The sequence below is a fragment of the Ranitomeya variabilis genome, chromosome 3 (assembly GCF_051348905.1).
Source record: "Ranitomeya variabilis isolate aRanVar5 chromosome 3, aRanVar5.hap1, whole genome shotgun sequence".
NCBI classification, from domain to species: Eukaryota; Metazoa; Chordata; class Amphibia; order Anura; family Dendrobatidae; genus Ranitomeya; species Ranitomeya variabilis.
Window position 1 is genome coordinate 219,773,088 of NC_135234.1, and position 19,754 is coordinate 219,792,841.

The 19,754-nt window shown below is 40.4% G+C and overlaps 1 long non-coding RNA gene across 4 annotated transcripts in view; it reads right to left on the bottom strand.

Moving 5' to 3' along the window:
* Positions 1-19,754, bottom strand: part of LOC143815684 (uncharacterized) — a 358,696-nt gene that overhangs the window by 176,022 nt on the left and 162,920 nt on the right. The window lies entirely within an intron of this gene.

Below are 19,754 nucleotides of genomic sequence, written 5' to 3' on the forward strand. Positions count from 1 at the left end.
GCAATAAAAAGTGTCTTTTAGTGTGTGACTGCAGCCAAACATAAAAAATGGTATAAATCTGGTATTGCTGTAATCGTACCCACCCGAAGAATAAAGTACATCAAAAGAAGAACATGGAAGCAGATAGCCATAAAATAACAAGATTTTATTGAAACATCTGTAAAAACAATACACCGTAGTAAGAAATGTAAAAAATGGGGATGAGACTATACAAAAAGAAAAAAACACCAAAAAAGGTATGTATGGTTTTAATAGATATAGTAGTTAGCAAGTATATACCATACGCAGGGCTTATTATATTAGGGAAAGAGTGCGATTGGGGGAGCCCAAAAGAGCCTCTCAACATGTAATTTTACGCCCAAAATGAATAAAAAAAGGCGATGTGCACGTGAAAATTGTCTCAGATGTTTACCAAAATGTATGTATCCTTAGGTAAATAATTTACAATAGGAGTGAGGCAGCTAAATAGTAAAGAGGTTTTTCAAAGGGTAAAAAAGTGTAACCCTTATGCCAAATAAATAAGACCAAGTGGTCCAATAGATATATAATAACCTGAATGGTTCGGCAGCCTAAGGCTATGTGCACACGTTGCAGATTCTCCTGCGGATTTTTCTGCACTAAAAACCGCAGATCTTGGCAGAAAACGCAGGTGCGGTTTTTGGAGCGTTTTTGGTGCGTTTTTTGTTGCGGTTTTTAATGCGTTTTTCCCTGCAGATTGTCTGTGTTTTTGACACAAATAAAGCTTGAACTGCAGTGGGAAAAAAAATAAATAAAACACATGATGTCATTTCCTTGTCCTACCCCTTCTTCTTTCATCCTCCATTTTGTGAAAACATCAAAATGAGATGCGCCAATTCCGGCACTTAACCCCTCTCTTCCCACTCCCGTGTAGCGGTGGGATATGGGTTAATGCCACCTTGCTACTGTAAGGTGGCATTAAGCCCGGTTAATAATGGAGAGGCGTCAATAAGACGCCTATCCATTATCAATCCTATTAAAAGGTTTAAAAAATATATAGGGGGACCCCCAAAAAAATTGCGTAGGGTCCCCCTATACTTTTAGGCCAGAAAGGCTAGGCAGACAGCTGTGGGCCAATATTTGTGGCCTGGGAAGGGGTTAAAATACCCATGGCTGTTCCCAGGCTAGGAATATTAGCCCACAGCTGTCTGCGTAACCTTTCTGGCTCTCAAATATAGGGAGAGCCCCCCCAAAAAAAGTGTTGGGGTCCCCCTATATTTTTGGATATTTGCCCCCCCCCGGCTATAAATAGAAGCCCGCAGCCACCCCAGAAAAGGCGCATCTAAAAGATGTGCCAATTCCGGCACTTAGCCCCTCTCTTCCGACTCCCGTGTAGCGGTGGGATATGGGGTAATGAGGGGTTAATGCCACCTTGCTATTGTAAGGTGGCATTAAGCCCGGTTAATAATGGAGAGGCGTCAATAATACGCCTATCCATTATTAATCCTATTAAAGGGTTAAAAAAAAACACAGACACTAGAAAAAAATATTTTAATGAAATAAAGACACCCACTTTTTGACAAACCCTTTATTATACGCTCAATTCATCTGAAGACCCTCGACCTGAAAAAAGAAATAAAAAAAACAAACCAAATTCATACTCCCTGGCCCTGTCCGCAGAAATCCAACGAGGGTCCCACGACAATCTGCCATGGAGAACAGACACATCTGGAGATGTTTCTGCTCTCCACGGCTGCAGCAACACACTGACAGGAGCTCCTGCTCCTGTCGGTGTGTAACTGCGCATGCGCAAGAGTTTACCGGCGTTCATTGACCCCGGTACTCTCGCTTTACGGCAGTGCTGCGTGGGAAAGTTCACACGCAGCTCTAATGCCGTAAATAGAGACACCGGAGCCGCTGAACTCCGGTAAAGTATGCAATACACTGCCAGGAGCTTAGCTCCTGGTAGTGTATCGCCGGAGAGCAAGCGATCGGCGTGGGACACTCGGTATTGGATTCTGCGGACAAGGAGTATGGATTTGGTTTATTTCTTTTGGACTTTTTCCCTAGGGGCCCGAGGGCTTCGCGTACCAGTGTGCTGTATGGTGAGTATATACTCTATGTTATATGGTGTATGTAATGTCTGTCATGTGTATTGTATGTGCATGTGTTTTACTGACAATCGTGCTAAGTCGCCGGACACAGGGACAACTCTCCCATCCTAATATCGGATGGGAGTAGTAATCCCATACGGCGACTTAGCACAATTGGGTGGCACTATCGTCGCATAGGGACGGACACACACACACACACAGACGCACACACACAGACTTCACACACATTCACATACATGCCTCCATGCTGACGGTCACACTCCGCCCACGCACTTCCGCCCACGCACTTCCGCCCGCTTCCCCGCACTTCCTGCTGCAGTGGTTTCTACACCAAAACCGCAGAAAACCCGCAGATATTTTTTCTTCTGCGGGTTTTACTGCGGGTTTGACCCTCACAATGGAGGTCTATGGGTGCAGAACTGGTGCAGTTCCGCACAAAGAAGTGACATGCTGCGGAATGTAAACCGCTGCGTTTCTGCGCGTTTTTTCCCGCAGCATGTGCACAGCGGTTTGCGGTTTCCATAGGTTTACATGTTATTGTAAACGCAATGGAAACTGCAGCGGACCCGCAGCGGCAAAATCGCTGCGGTTCCGCGGTAAAAACTGCAACGTGTGAACATGGCCTTAATATGAGACAGTCCACACATGAAAGTCATTTTACGCAGCATTAGAGGAAAACATACTGAGTCATTACCTTTAGGTGGTAGCAGCAACGCGACGCGCGTTTCGCATGTAGCTTCGTCTAAGGGGAAGTTTTGGTGCGTTTTTTTGTGTGGATTTTTCCGGAGGTTCCCAATGCAATAATATAGTGGGAAATCCGCAAAAAAAATGAACATGCTGCGTTTTTTTACCGCAATGCGTTTTTTTCGCAGAAAAAAACGTATCATGTGCACAAAAATTGCGGAATGCATTCTAAATGATGGGATGCATAATGTATGCTTTTTTTCGCGCTTTTATAGGGAAAAAACGCGAATAAACCACGAAAAATCTTCTACGTGTGCACACAGCCTAAGGGTTACACTTTTTTACCCTTTGAAAAACCTCTTTACTATTTAGCTGCCTCACCCCTAAATAAGTTTAATTACCTAAAATTATTTACCTAAGGATACATACATTTTGGTAAACATCTGAGACAATTTTCACATGCACATCGCCTTTTTTTTATTCATTTTGGGCGTAAAATTACATGTTGAGAAGCCCTTTTGGGCTCCGACAATCGCACTCTTTTCCTAATATAATAAGCCCTGCATATGGTATATACTTGCTAACTACTATATCTATTAAAACCATACGTATCTATTGTAAAATTTATGTATATCTGACATTATCATAATTCATTACCTTTTTTGGTGTTTTTTTTCTTTTTGTATAGTCTCGTCCACATTTTTTACATTTCTTACTATATTGTTTTTACAGATGTTTCAATAAAATCTTGTTATTTTATGGCTATCTGATCCATGTTCTTCTTTTGATGTACTCATTGTTTTGAATCTTTGCCACTGATCTAGGCAGCCCTTTTGCTTTTTGATGCACACGAAGAATAAAGTAGTCTAACCACTAGTACCGCAGGATGAAAGTCGTAAAAAATAAATAAAAACAATTCTTCACCGGCTGTTGATTTGTTCATTCTGCTTCACAAAGATCCCAGTAAGGCTCGGCGCACATTTATCCTGTGCAGTGCGCTGACAGCTAACACCGGGGGTTCCGTGTAAATCTTTGAAATATGTGATTCAGCCAGAACCCCAGGCGTAAGATTGACTGTAATGAGGCAAATGAAGGCACTGTGGACACCATCTGGTCTATGACCCAGCGGTGTCTGTCTTTTTAGGCATGCATTAAATGCAGTCTGCCACAGTTTTGTGCACATCTAAAAAAAAATAGGACATCGCTGAACGGAGACCAGATGGAGTCCAGAGTAACTCTGCTGCCTCATTATAGCAAATGAATCCTTCGGAGGTTTCATCTGAATCACGTCACTTGGAGAGTTAGATGGAAACCCCAAATTAAGAGCTCAGCATAGAGCAGAGGATAAATGTGATCCCAAGCGTTATTTAAAATGTTCCCAATAAAAGCTTCAACTCAATCCACAATTTATTGGTGTGTGTCTTCAGAAGCATAAGCTAGGCATAACGTACTGGTCACTACAACGGAAGTTTGCAATTTTCACTCATCAACATCCACTGCTCCTTGTATCTGGAAAACACCCATGGGGGTATAATTTCCCAAATGGGGTCACTTGAGGGGGGCCATTCTGCTCTTCTAGCACTTAGGGGTTCTGTATATGGAGCCTACAAACCATTGTAGGAAAATTTGTGCTCCAGTAGGCAAATAGCTCTCCGAGCCTCCAGAGTCTCACCGTATGGCTACATTTTATTGCCATTTTTATCCATTTCCCAGTGTCAAAATGTAAAATCAGGAGCCAAAACAAAATTTTGGTGGTAAAAATGTAATTTTATGTGCTCTTCACTGCCTAAAAGGTATAAAATTCTGTGACCCACCTGTGCTTTCAATATGATCACTGCACCCCTAGATGAATTCATTGAGACGTGTTAGTTTGTAAAAAATTGTCTCTTATTGGGGGGGGGGGGGGTGTTCTGCTGCTCAGGCACCTAAAGGGCTTTACCTATGTGACATGGTGCTCTCAAACCAGTCCAGCAAAATCTGAACTCCAATATAGCACTTTTTTTCCTTCTGAGCTTTGCACTGTGTCCTAAAAGTAGTTTTCTAACCACATATGGTGTATCAGCGTACTCAGAAGAAATTGCATACATTTTGGGGTCCATTTTAGTCTACTACCTTTGTGAAAATGCAAAAAAATTGGGAGTAAAAAGATTTTTGTTGGAAAAATTAGATTTTTTTTATTTTTACATTATAAACTTCTGTGAAGCACCTGGAGGTTCAAGATGCTCACCACACATCTAGATAAGTTCCCTGAGGGGTCCCGTTTCCAAAATAGTGTCACCTGTGGGGTGTTTCCTTTGTTTAGACACATGAGGGACTCTCCAATTGCGACAGAACATGTGCTAATTATTCCAGAAAATTTTGCATTCAAAAAGTCAAATGGCGCTCCTTCCCTTCAGAGACCTGCCATTGAGCCCAAACAGTGGTTTTCCCCCACATATGGGGTATCGGCATGCTCAGGAGAAATTGCACATCAAATTTTGGGGATCAATTTTTTACTGTTACCCTTGTGAAAATAAAAAAGTACAATTTTTGTGAAAAAAAAGTTAAATGTTCATTTTTTCCATCCACATTCTAAAAATTCCTGTGAAGCACCTGAAGGGTTAATAAACTTTTTTTAAACAGTTTTTAGAGTGGGGTAACTTTTGGGTATTTTCTGGTATATAGACCAGCTCAAATTCACTTCAAATGTAATGTGGTCCCTAAAAAAATAGTTTTGTAAATTTTGTTGGAAAAATGGTAAATCGCTGGTCAACTTTTTACCCTTATAACTTCCTAATAAAAAAATGATATTTCAAAAGTTGTGCTGATGTAAAGTAGACATGTGGGAAATGTTATTTATTAAGTATTTTGTGTGACATCTTTCTGATTTAAGGCCATCAAAATTAAAAGTTTCAAAATCGCAAAAATTCAAAATTTTCACCAAATTTACATTTTTTTTTTCAAAAATCAATGCAAGTCATATGAAAGAAAATTTTACCACTATCATGAAGTACAATATGTCACGAAAAAACACAGTATCAGAATCGTTGAAGCGTTCCAAAGTTATTACCTCAAAGTAACAGTGGTCAGCATTGTAAAATTTGGCCGGGTAATGAAGGTGAAAACAGGTTTGGGGCTGAACGGGATAAAGAGTGAACATGAAGATTGATGAGAAACAAAGAAAATGACTGATCTGATGAGACATCATTGGTAAGTTATCGAATGTGAATATTTATTCTTTACTAGCTGAAGAGCCCGGCGTTGCCTGGGCATAGTAAATATCTGTGGTTAGTTATAGCACCTCACTTCTCTTATTTTCCCATCAAGCCTCTCATTTTCCCCATCACATCTCTCATTTTCCCCCTCACTCCTCTCATTCCCCCCTCACTCCTCTCATTCCCCCCTAACACTTGTCATTTCGACCTCACATCTGTCATTTTCCGATCACTCCTCACTCCTCTCATTTTGCACTCACACCTTTTCATTTTCACCTCACACCGCTCATTTTCACCTCAGTATATACATGTTTGTCATCTCCCTTATATATAGTATACACCTGTATGTTATCTCCTGTATATAGTAATATGCCTGTATGTCATCTCCCCTGTATATAGTATATACCTGCTGTGTGTCATCTCCCCTGTATATAGTATATACCTGTATGTCATCTCCTCCTATATATAGTATATACCTGTATGTAATCTCCTCCTGTATATAGTATATACCTGTATGTCATCTCCTCCTATACATAGCATATACCTGTATGTCATCTCCTCCTGTATATACTATATACCTGTAGGTAATCTGCTCCTGTATATAGTATATACCTGTGTGTCATCTCCTCCTGTATATAGTATATACCTGTATGTCATCTCCTCCTGTATGTAGTATGTACCTGTAAGTCATCTCCTCTATATAGTATATACCTGTGTGTCATCTCTCCTGTATATAGTATATATCTGTATGTCATCTCCTCCTGTATTAGACCTCATTCACACGTTATTTGGTCATTATTTTTACCTCAGTATTTGTAAGCTAAATTGGCAGCCTGATAAATCCCCAGCCAACAGTAAGCCCACCCCCTGGCAGTATATATTAGCTCACACATACACATAATAGACTGGTCATGTGACTGACAGCTGCCGGATTCCTATATGGTACATTTGTTGCTCTTGTAGTTTGTCTGCTTATTAATCAGATTTTTATTTTTGAAGGATAATACCAGACTTGTGTGTGTTTTAGGGCGAGTTTCGTGTGTCAAGTTGTGTGTGTTGAGTTTTGTGTGGCGACATGCGTGTAGCAACTTTTTGTGTGTCGAGTTGCATGTGACAGGTTAGTGTAGCAAGTTGTGTGCAGCAAGTTTTGTGCATGGCGAGTTTTGCGCGTGGCAAGTTTTATGTGTGGTGCCTTTTGAGTATGTGCAAGTTTTGTGTGAGGCAACTTTTGCATGTGTTGCAACTTTTGTGCATGTGGCAATTTTTCCGCGTGTGCAAGTTTTGCGTGTGGCGAGTTTTCCATGAGGTGAGTTTTGCACATGTGGCGAGTTTTGCATGTGGAGAGTTTTGCGCGTGGCGAGTTTTGAGCGGCGACTTTTGTGTTTCGACTTTTATGTGGCGAGGTTGGTGTATGTGTGGTGAAATGTGCGCTGAGGGTGGTATATGTGTTCGAACACGTGGTAGTGTGTGGTGCATTTTGTGTGTGTGTTCATATCCCCGTGGTGGTGTGGTGATTATTCCATGTCGGGGCCCCACCTCAGCAACTGTACAGTATATACTCTTTGGCGCCATCGCTCTCATTCTTTAAGTCCCCCTTGTTCACATCTGGCAGCTGTTAATTTGCCTCCAACACTGTTCCTTTCACTTTTTCCCCATTATGTAGATAGGGGCAAAATTGTTTGGTGAATTGGAAAGCGCGGGGTTAAAATTTCACCTCACAACATAGCTTTGACGCTCTCGGGGTCCAGACGTGTGACTGTGCAAAATTTTGTGCCTGTAGCTGCGACGCCTCCAACACTTTTCCTTTCACTTTTTTGGGGGGGATCTTTGCGAGCTGCATCCTGCCCGGTGCACGTGCCCCTGCATACTATACCGGTAAGCGCCGTTCTTTCACTGACATTTTGTACTGTGGGGAATATATTAGAGACCCACGGTGGTGATTGGGTATACTTATTCGGCTGCTTTAATAGTGGTACTTATGCATGGGACATTATATCTTGGCAGCATGTGCACCGGTGGGGACTCACCTCATTTTTAACCATCCTTTTGTATTGTTTGGTATATATGTATGCACTATATGCGTGTAACTTAATAAATATTTAAATTTTGCACCATCCTTTCTGCTCCGTTGGTACTCCTTTCTTTTGAAAATTTTGTGCCTGTAGCTGCGACGCCTCCAACACTTTTCCTTTCACTTTTTCCCCATTATGTAGATAGGGGCAAAATTGTTTGGTGAATTGGAAAGCGCGGGGTTAAAATTTCACCTCAAAACATAGCCTATGACGCTCTCGGGGTCCAGACGTGTGACTGTCCAAAATTTTGTGGCTGTAGCTGCGACGGTTCAGATGCCAATCCCGGACATACACACATACACACATTCAGCTTTATATATTAGATCTACCCTGAATATGGGTCAGTTTAAATGGAACAGACCGCACTAAATAATTTCACGATGAGTATACTTTATCATTTGGCGGTAATTTAATAGCTTGTTTACATAGGCAGACCGCAGTAAACGATGCACACTCTGCAATCTGTAATAGATCACACTGTGCACATAGCCTGCCATAGTTCCCAGTAGTGCAAGTCCTGTTTACACAGGGTGATTGTCCTGCCTATAACTGATTTTTGAGCTGTGCAAAAGATTATTTTACCTGTGTACTAGCGTTTTGCTTGTTCGTCGGTTGATCGGTAACTTGATTACACTGAAAGATTATGGTGAACAAGCGTTCTTAAGAATGATCGTTTGCAGTTATCTTTCAGTGTAAAGGTAGAATTGCAAAGAAATGAGGTAATGCTCTTGTTCGTAAAATAAACTCCCTTATTATGCATTGTGGGATCCCTTAGTATACAGTATCTTGTCTTGTTATGTATAGTGCCGTCTCTTATTACATAGCATCCCCTTATTATATAAAGAGCACTCCTTTATTGCATAGTGTCTCCTCTTGTTACATATATAGCTAGCTATACATTGTTACATAGCGTCACCTCGTTATAAATAGAGCTGTCCGTTATTACATAGCATCCCCTTTTGAAACATATAGCTGTCCCTTATTACATAGAATCCCCTCTTGTTATGTATTAATGTCCCTTATTATATAGCATCCCCTTGAGATGTTTACCGCTGTCCCTTATTATATAGCATCCCTTCTTGCTATGTATATAGCTTACCACATTACATAGGATACCTTCTTGCTATGTTTAGAACTTTCCCTTATTATAAAGCATGTTCTTTTTTTATGTATATCATAGTTTCTAATTATATAGCATCCCCACTTATTATGTAGAGGACGGCTGTCCCTTATTGCATAGTGCCTCTTTTCCCATGTATATCACTGTCTCTTATTACATAACATCTCATTATGTATAGCTCTGTCCTTTATTACATACTGTCATCTATTATTTATAGTGCGGTCCCATAATATATAGCATTCCCTCTTGTTATGTATAGCACTGTCCCATATAAGTAGGATCCCTTCTTGTTATGCTTAGAGCTTTCACATAGTACAAAGCGCCTCCTCTTTTTATGTATATCGCAATCCCTTATTACACAGCATCTACTCGTTATGTATAACTGTCTCTTGGTACATAGTGTCCCCTTGTTATTTATAGTGTTGTCCCATATTAAATAGAATTCCCTCGCTGTCCCTTATTACATAAGATCCCTTCTTATTATGTTTACCGCTTTCCCTCATTACAAAGCGTCTCCTCTTGTTATGTCCATATTACTGTTCCTTATTACATAGCATCCCCTTGTTATATATAGCTGTGTCCCTTATTACAGTGTCCCCTCTTGTTATCGTCCTGTCCCACATTACATAGCATTCCCACTTCTTATGTATAGAGTGGTCCCTTATTACACAGAGTTCCCTTTTATTATGTATATCGCTGTCCTTTATTACATAGCATCCCCTCATTATACATAGCTCCATCCCTTATTACAAAGCACCTCCTCTTATGTATACCACTCTTATTACATGGCATCCCTTCATTATGTATAGCGCTGCATCTTATTAAATAGTGTCCTCTTACTATAATTATCGCTGTCTCGTATTAAAGAGAATCCATTCTTATTATGTTTAGAGCTTTCCCTCATTACAAAGTGCCTCCTCTTGCTATGTATAATGCTGTCCCTTATTACATAACATACCCTCGTAATGTATAGCTCTGTCCCTTATTACATAGTGTCCCCTTTTGGTATGTATAGCATTGTCCCTTATTACATAGCAACCCCCCTCTTGCTATGACTAGAGATGTCCCTTACTATAGTGTCACCTCTTGTTATGTATAGTGCTGTTTCTTATTACATAGCACCCCTTGTTCTGTATAGTGCTGTCCCTTAAACATAGTATCCTTTCATAAAGAACAACACCATCCCCTTATTACAGTGTATCTTCTACTAATATATATAGAACTGTACATAAGACAAAACATTTGCACAACATGTACTGCTCCCTCTGTCTCCTTACATTGACAGATGTGCACCAGAGAACCTGCTTGTTAATCATGTGACCCATCACATGACCTTCCAAAAAGATCATGTGACATGTCATATGATACATAGAGTCCTGGGGCCCACACACTCCAAACTGGCCTGGATCCAGACAAAGTGATGGGGGCCCACACACTCAAAACTGCCCTGGATCCTAGCTGCCCTTAATCTGTCCCTGCCTACAAATGATATTGACACAACTATTGTGACCACATGATAACCAGATCGTATATATGCTGAGGTGAGTTAACTGGCTAAGAAGAAAAAAATAATTATGAACTAAGGACTCTGGAAAAGTAAAGTGCAAAAAAGTATACAAATGATATACAACATAATACAATGTTTATTTTTAAAATATAGCTATTCTAGAATACATTTGCCCCAGTTGCTAACTCTATACCACACCACAGACTATTTTTAAAATTGCTGAAATTGGTAAAATGAGAACGACAAAACAAGCCAGAAGCACAACAGTGTCATGATAAACAAAAGAGAAATAAGTAACTGAATGAAATCCCAGCAGCCTTTGCAACAGGATCAGCTGAATTAGGATACTGCCAGAGTAGCACACTGCTTGTTGACATGCTAAAAAAAGACTATTCTCACTCAGAGGCCCCCTCTGTGTGTTCAAGGTTTCTGATTTCACAGGCAGGAAGAAAGACAAGTGTAGGCAGTCATTCTGCTATATAATTTAACCCTTTTGTTATTACATGCGCAAACCCAGAAACAATGCATCCAACACTTACACATATCAATGATAGCAAGTAAAAAAAAAATCAACTGTAGATGTGTATTGGATACAAATGTTCTGGAATGATGTACAAATGTTGTGTTTTAGCTAGACAATTTTGTGTTTTAGGTTCCTCCTGCTTATTTCTCATTCTGTGCTTGCTCAGTGATTGGGTTGTTCTTATTGTGATGTAACAGCTGAGCTTGACCAATCAGATGTCTCCCCTCCAACAAAAGGTACAACAGCAAATCAAGAGTTCATCAAGCAGACACACATCTGTCAGTGCAGGCTTACCCAATCAGATTATAGTCCTTTCTCCCAGAGAAGATGTACGGTCCAGCCAGTCTTCCCTTTCAGCTTGAGATCCAGCAACTTCCAGGGCCAAATAGAATTGTTCAACTTCATGCATATTTCACACCGAACAGGCGGCAGCTTCCACATGTTACCGTTCCAACACACAGACTGCTCAGCTTCCTAGCTGACCTGTGCAGTCTCCAATCAGAGAGAGACTCTGGTTTGTCTCTCTCAGGAACAGCTCACATTTTGGCTGGTCACTCACCAGCTTCAACACGTTCCCTTCTGCTCAACATCCAGCAGACTGACACAAGGTGAACCCACTTTCTAGTCTTTCGTCAAAACTAGTCAGATGTATATAATTAAGAGCAGTGCTAGGATTTAATCCCATCCTACCTGGATCTGCTATATCCCCTCCCATGCCCAAAGCCGAGGGCTGATCACCTGCTAACCACCACCCTCCCCCAGTATCTACAGGGCTTAAATTGACCTGAGCAGAAGGCTCATGTCTGGCCAATTCCGAAAACAATCATCATCTCTCAGCTCTTGGGGGAACACCATGTAAGTCATTCACACAGGGCTCTGCTACCTACAGATTACATGCAAAGCTCTGCAATATGCATATTACAAGTAAACTCACTGCCTACAATATGCAGTCAGTATAGTACTGCAAGCAAACATACAACACACAACTCTTGCACAAGTACAAAAAGTGAAACTCATTATATAGAGTCATTACAGAGTGATCAATTTCAAGTGTTTACTTCTGTTAATGTTGAGGATTATGGCTTACACCCAATGGAAACTGAAAAGTTAATATCTTAGTAAATTAGAATACTTTATAACACCAGCTTGAACTGCTAACTAACGCTGTATGAAATATATATATATATATATATATATATATATATATATATATATATATATATATATATATCAATGACACACACATTGAAGGTCATCAAAAGAATGCCAAGAGTGTGCAAAGCAGTCATCAAAGCAAAAGGTGGCTACTTTGAAGAACCTAGAATATGAGACATATTTTCAGTTGTTTCACACTTTTTTGTTAAGTATATAATTCCACATGTGTGAATTAATAGTTTTGATGCCTTCAGTGTGAATGTACAATTTTCATAGTCATGAAAATACAGAAAAATCTTTAAATGAGAAGGTGTGTCCAAACTTTTGGTCTATACTGTAATATATACATATATACTGTATATATATACAGACACACACACACATACATATATCTATACTATATGTAGACATTAATTTTATCTATTCTATTTTAACCTGTCAGTGTGATTTCATATTACAACGCACTGAATTGCTGACTTTTCTAAAGGACACCGACGTGTATTTCTCGCAAATCACACTGATGGTCCGTGTGGTGTGCGAGTTTTTCACACACCCATAGACTTTCATTGGCGGGTCACGGCTGAGAAAACAACGCATGATGAGAGCTGCTACTATAGATTAACCCCTTTACCCCCAAGGGTGGTTTGCACGTTAATGACCAGGCCAATTTTTACAATTCTAACCACTGTCCCTTTATGAGGTTATAACTCTGGAACGCTTCAACGGATCCCAGTGATTCTGACACGGTTTTCTCATGACATATTGTACTTCATGACAGTGGTAAAATTTCTTTGATATTACCTGCGTTTATTTGTGAAAAAAATGGAAATTTGGCGAAAATTTTGAAAATTTTGCAATTTTCCAACTTTGAATTTTTATGCCCTTAAATCACAGAGATATGTCATGCAAAATACTTAATAGGTAACATTTCCCACATGTCTACTTTACATCAGCACAATTTTGGAACCAAAATTTTTTTTTGTTAGGGAGTTATAAGGGTTAAAAGTTGACCAGCAATTTCTCATTTTTACAACACCATTTTTTTTTAGGGACCACATCTCATTTGAAGTCATTTTGAGGGGTCTATATGATAGAAAATACCCAAGTGTGACACCATTCTAAAAACTGCACCCCTCAAGGTGCTCAAAACCACATTCAAGAAGTTTATTAACCCTTCAGGTGTTTCACAGGAATTTTTGGAATGTTTAAATAAAAATGAACATTTAACTTTATTTCACACAAAATTTATTTCAGCTCCAATTTGTTTTATTTTACCAAGGGTAACAGGAGAAAATGGACCCCAAAAGTTGTTGCACAATTTGTCCTGAGTACGCTGATACCCCATATGTGGGGGTAAACCACTGTTTGGGCGCATGGCAGAGCTCGGAAGGAAAGGAGCGCCATTTTACTTTTCAATGCAAAATTGACTGGAATTGAGATGGGACGCCATGATGCGTTTGGAGAGCCCCTGATGTGCCTAAACATTGAAAACCCCGACAAGTGACACCATTTTGGAAAGTAGAACCCCTAAGGAACTTATCTAGATGTGTGGTGAGCACTTTGACCCACCAAGTGCTTCACAGAAGTTTATAATGCAGAGCCGTAAAAATAAAAAATCATATTTTTTCACAAAAATGATCTTTTCGCCCCCAATTTTTTATTTTCCCAAAGGTAAGAGAAGAAATTAGACAACAAAAGTTGTGCAATTTGTCCTGAGTACGACGATACCCCATATGTGGGGGTAAACCACTGTTTGGGCGCATAGTAGAGCTCGGAAGGGAAGGAGCGCCATTTTACTTTTCAATGCAAAATTGACTGGAATCAAGATGGGACGCCATGTTGCGTTTGGAGAGCCCCTGATGTGCCTAAACATTAAAACCCCCCACAAGTGACACCATTTTGGAAAGTAGACCCCCTAAGGAACTTATCGAGATGTGTTTTGAGAGCTTTGAACCCGGGTCATTCCATATCAAGTGATCCAAATATGAATATTTTTTTTACCTTACGTCTTTAGATTTTTTTTATTTTTTGTTTTTATGAAGTACAACTTTAGTTAATTACAAATTAAAAGTTTAGAATTTTTTTCTTCATCAGTTAATTTTTTACAGATTTTTAAAGTTTTGAAAAAGCATGGATTTTGGCCTGGTATGGCTTTACATTTTGTATCATATCTCGGGCTAGAATTAAGATATAGAGGTGGGAGAGGCATCATTTTTCTCAGAACGGTACCAGCTTTCATTTGATATGTCACAAGACTATGTTTCTTTATATTTTGTTTTGGAGAAATCAAATTAAAAATTTTGATGCGCAATTCTGAAAAAAACGTATGTTTTAAAATTGTGAAAACATGCATGTGTGTCACTTGTGTCCTTGTTTACATTTGTACAGGGATTCAACTTGGGATCTATCACATTTGTATTTTTTTTTTAAGCCTTGAATCATCTGATTTTATGTTTGTGTGAGTTTCTTCCTTTTTTCTTTTCAAATTACAACTTATTGCATTCAACATTTATATGTAACAATAAAGAAACACAAAAAACAAAGTGCCAGAATAAATGCATCTTAGGCTACTTTAACACTAGCATCGTACTCGGCCCGTCGCAGTGCGTCGCGCCGACGCTAGCATTGTTTGCGCTGCACAACGGGTGCAGCGGATGCAGATTTTCAGCGCATCCACTGCCCCATTGTGAGGTGCAGGGAGGAGGGGGCGGAGTTCCGGCCGCGCATGCGCGGTCGGAAAAGACGTTCCCGACGTACCAAAAAACGTTGCAAGCAATGTTTTTTGCTGCCAACGGTCCGCCACAACACGACGCAACCGTCGCACGACGGTTGCGACGTGTGTCAATGCCAATGTTAGTCTATGGAGAAAAAACGCATCCTGCAAGCACTTTTGCAGGATGCGTTTTTTGACCAAAACGACGCATTGCGACGGAGGACAAAAAACACCAGTGTGAAAGTACCCTTAATCATCATAACTACTTGCTCAGCATTTTCAACCTGAATTCATTGAACAAGCCAAAAGATAAAAGGTGATCACATCCTCAAGTGTGGTTTTCTAAATACAGTCTGATCCTAATTATATGTTAAAAACAAGATTAACCCCTTCACCCCCAAGGGTGGTTTGCACGTTAATGACCGGGCCAATTTTTACAATTCTGACCACTGTCCCTTTATGAGGCTATAACTCTGGAACGCTTTGACGGATCTTGGCGATTCTGACATTGTTTTCTCGTGACATATTGTACTTCATGTTAAAGGTAAAATTTATTCGATATAACTTGCGTTTATTTGTGAAAAAAATGGAAATTTGGCGAAAATTTTGAAAATTTTGCAATTTTCCAACTTTGAATTTTTGTGCCCTTAAATCACAGACATATGTCACGCAAAATACTTAATAAGTAACATTTCCCACATGTCTACTTTACATCAGTACAATTTTGGAACCAAAATTTTTTTTTGTGACGGAGTTATAAGGGTTAAAAGTTGACCAGCAATTTCTCATTTTTACAACACCATTTTTTTTTAGGGACCACATCTCATTTGAAGTCATTTTGAGGGGTCTATATGATAGAAAATACTCAAGTGTGACACCATTCTAAAAACTGCACCCCTCAAGGTGCTCAAAACCACATTCAAGAAGTTTATTAACCCTTCAGGTGTTTCACAGGAATTTTTGGAATGTTTAAATAAAAATGAACATTTAACTTTTTTTCACACAAAATTTATTTCAGCTCCAATTTGTTTTATTTTACCAAGGGTAACAGGAGAAAATGGACCCCCAAAGTTGTTGTACAATTTGTCCTGAGTACGATGATACCCCATATGTGGGTGTAAACCATTGTTTAGGCGCATGGCAGAGCTTGGAAGCAAAGGAGCGCCATTTGACTTTTCAATGCAAAATTGACTGGAATTGAGATGGGACGCCATGTTGCGTTTGGAGAGCCCCTGATGTGCCTAAACATTGAAACTTCCTACAAGTGACACCATTTTGGAAAGTAGACCCCCTAAGGAACTTATCTAGATGTGTGGTGAGCACTTTGACCCACCAAGTGCTTCACAGAAGTTTATAATGCAGAGCCGTAAAAATAAAAAATCATATTTTTTCACAAAAATGATCTTTTCGCCCCCAATTTTTTATTTTCCCAAGGGTAAGAGAAGAAATTGGACCCCAAAAAATGTTGTGCAATTTGTCCTGAGTACGCTGATACCCCATATGTGGGTGTAAACCATTGTTTGGGCGCATGGCAGAGCTTGGAAGGGAAGGAGCGCCATTTGACTTTTCAATGCAAAATTGACTGGAATTGAGATGGGACGCCATGTTGCGTTTGGAGAGCCCCTGATGTGCCTAAACATTGAAACTCCCTACAAGTGACACCATTTTGGAAAGTAGACCCCCTAAGGAACTTATCTAGATGTGTGGTGAGCACTTTGACCCACCAAGTGCTTCACAGAAGTTTATAATGCAGAGCCGTAAAAATAAAAAATCATATTTTTTCACAAAAATGATCTTTTCGCCCCCAATTTTTTATTTTCCCAAGGGTAAGAGAAGAAATTGGACCCCAAAAAATGTTGTGCAATTTGTCCTGAGTACGCTGATACCCCATATGTGGGTGTAAACCATTGTTTGGGCGCATGGCAGAGCTTGGAAGGGAAGGAGCGCCATTTGACTTTTCAATGCAAAATTGACTGGAATTGAGATGGGACGCCATGTTGCGTTTGGAGAGCCCCTGATGTGCCTAAACATTGAAACTCCCTACAAGTGACACCATTTTGGAAAGTAGACCCCCTAAGGAACTTATCTAGATGTGTGGTGAGCACTTTGACCCACCAAGTGCTTCACAGAAGTTTATAATGCAGAGCCGTAAAAATAAAAAATCATATTTTTTTCACAAAAATGATCTTTTTGCCCCCAATTTTTTATTTTCCCAAGGGTAAGAGAAGAAATTGGACCCCAAAAAATGTTGTGCAATTTGTCCTGAGTACGCTGATACCCCATATGTGGGTGTAAACCATTGTTTGGGCGCATGGCAGAGCTTGGAAGGGAAGGAGCGCCATTTGACTTTTCAATGCAAAATTGACTGGAATTGAGATGGGACGCCATGTTGCGTTTGGAGAGCCCCTGATGTGCCTAAACATTGAAACTCCCTACAAGTGACACCATTTTGGAAAGTAGACCCCCTAAGGAACTTATCTAGATGTGTTTTGAGAGCTTTGAACCCCCAAGTGTTTCACTACAGATTATAACGCAAAGCCCTGAGAATATTTTTTTATTTTTTTTTCACAAAAATGATTTTTTAACCCCCAGTTTTGTATTTTCACAAGGGTAACAGGATAAATTGGACCCCAATAGTTGTTGTCCAATTTGTCCTGAGTACACTGATACCCCATATGTGGGGGGAAACCACTGTTTGGGCGCATGGCAGAGCTCGGAAGGGAAGGAGCGCCATTTGGAATGCAGACTTAAATGGATTGGTCAGCAGCCGTCACGTTGCATTTGCAGAGCCCCTGATGTACCCAAACAGTACAAACCCCCCACAAGTGACCCCATATTGGAAACTAGACCTCCCAAGGAACTTATCTAGATGTGTTGTGAGAACTTTGAACCCCCAAGTGTTTCACTACAGTTTATAATGCAGAGCCGTGAAAATAAAACATCTTTTTTTTCCCACAAAAATGATTTTTAGCCCCCCAAATTTTTATTTTCCTAAGGATAACAAGAGAACTTGGACCCCAGAAGTTGTTGTTCAATTTGTCCCGAGTACGCTGATAACACATATGTTGGGGTAAACCCCTTTTGGGCGCACGGGAGAGCTCGGAAGGGAAGGAGCACTGTTTTACTTTTTCAACGCAGAATTGGCTGGAATTGAGATTGGACGCCATGTCGCGCTTGGAGAGCCCCTGATGTGCCTGGACAGTGGAAACCCCCCAATTCTACCTGAAACCCTAACCCAAACACACCCCTAACCCTAATCCCAACGGTAACCCTAACCACACCCCTAGCCCTGACACACCCATAATTCTAATCCCAACCCTAATCCAAACGTAAATGTAATCCAAACCCTAACCCTAACTTTAGCCCCAACCCTAACTTTAGCCCCAACCCTAACTTTACCTCCAACCCTAGCCCTAACCCTACCCCTAACCCTAACCCTAAACGTGACTGAAATACGTGGCACTGAAATACGTGGCACTGAAATACGTGGCACTGAAATACGTGGCACTGAAATACGTGGCACTGAAATACGTGGCACTGAAATACGTGATACGTGGCACTGAAATACGTGCAACTGAAATACGTGGTACTAAAATATGTGGCACTGAAATACGTGATACGTGGCACTGAAATACGTGGCACTGAAACACGTGCCACTGAAATACGTGATACGTGGCACTGAAATACATGGCACTGAAATACGTGGCACTGAAATACGTGGCACTGAAATACGTGGCACTGAAATACGTGATACGTGGCACTTAAATACGTGGCACTGAAACACGTGGCACTGAAATACGTGGCACTGAAATACGTGGCACTGAAATACGTGGCACTGAAATACGTGGCACTTAAATAAGTGGCACTGAAATATGTGATATGTGGCACTTAAATACGTGGCACTGAAATACGTGGCACTGAAATACGTGGCACTGAAATACGTGGCACTGAAATATGTGATACGTGGCACTTAAATACGTGGCACTGAAACACGTGGCACTGAAATACGTGATACGTGGCACTGAAATACGTGGCACTGAAATACGTGCAACTGAAATACGTGGTACTAAAATATGTGGCACTGAAATACGTGATACGTGGCACTGAAATACGTGGCACTGAAACACGTGCCACTGAAATACGTGATACGTGGCACTGAAATACATGGCACTGAAATACGTGGCACTGAAATACGTGGCACTGAAATACGTGGCACTGAAATACGTGGCACTATGACTGTCAGAAAATGTTCATTAAACGGTTAGGGGTGAGGTTAGGGGTAGAGTTAGGGTTAGGGTTTGGATCCCTTTATCACCTTGATGGTGGTGGGTGGCTTTTCAGTGTGTTTTCTGTTTTTTTCGATAAAAATGCATGCGTTTTTAACGCAAACAAACGCATGTGCTTAAAAACGCAAGAAAATACTGCAGGTTGTATTTCTGAAAATGAACGCATGCAGAAAAAAACCGCATGCGTTTGAAAACGCGACCAAACGCGTACAAAAAAAACGCATGCGTTTTCAATGTTAAATATAGGGAAAAAACGCATGCGTTTTTTTGTGCAAAAAACGCTGCAGACAAAAACGCAAGTGTGAAACCAGCGACGCTTTTTATAGCAAAAAAGTTTTTGCGTCTCCACATTTTGAGACCTATAATTTTTCCACATTTTGCTCCACAGAGTCATGTGAGATCTTGTTTTTTGCGGGACGAGTTGACGT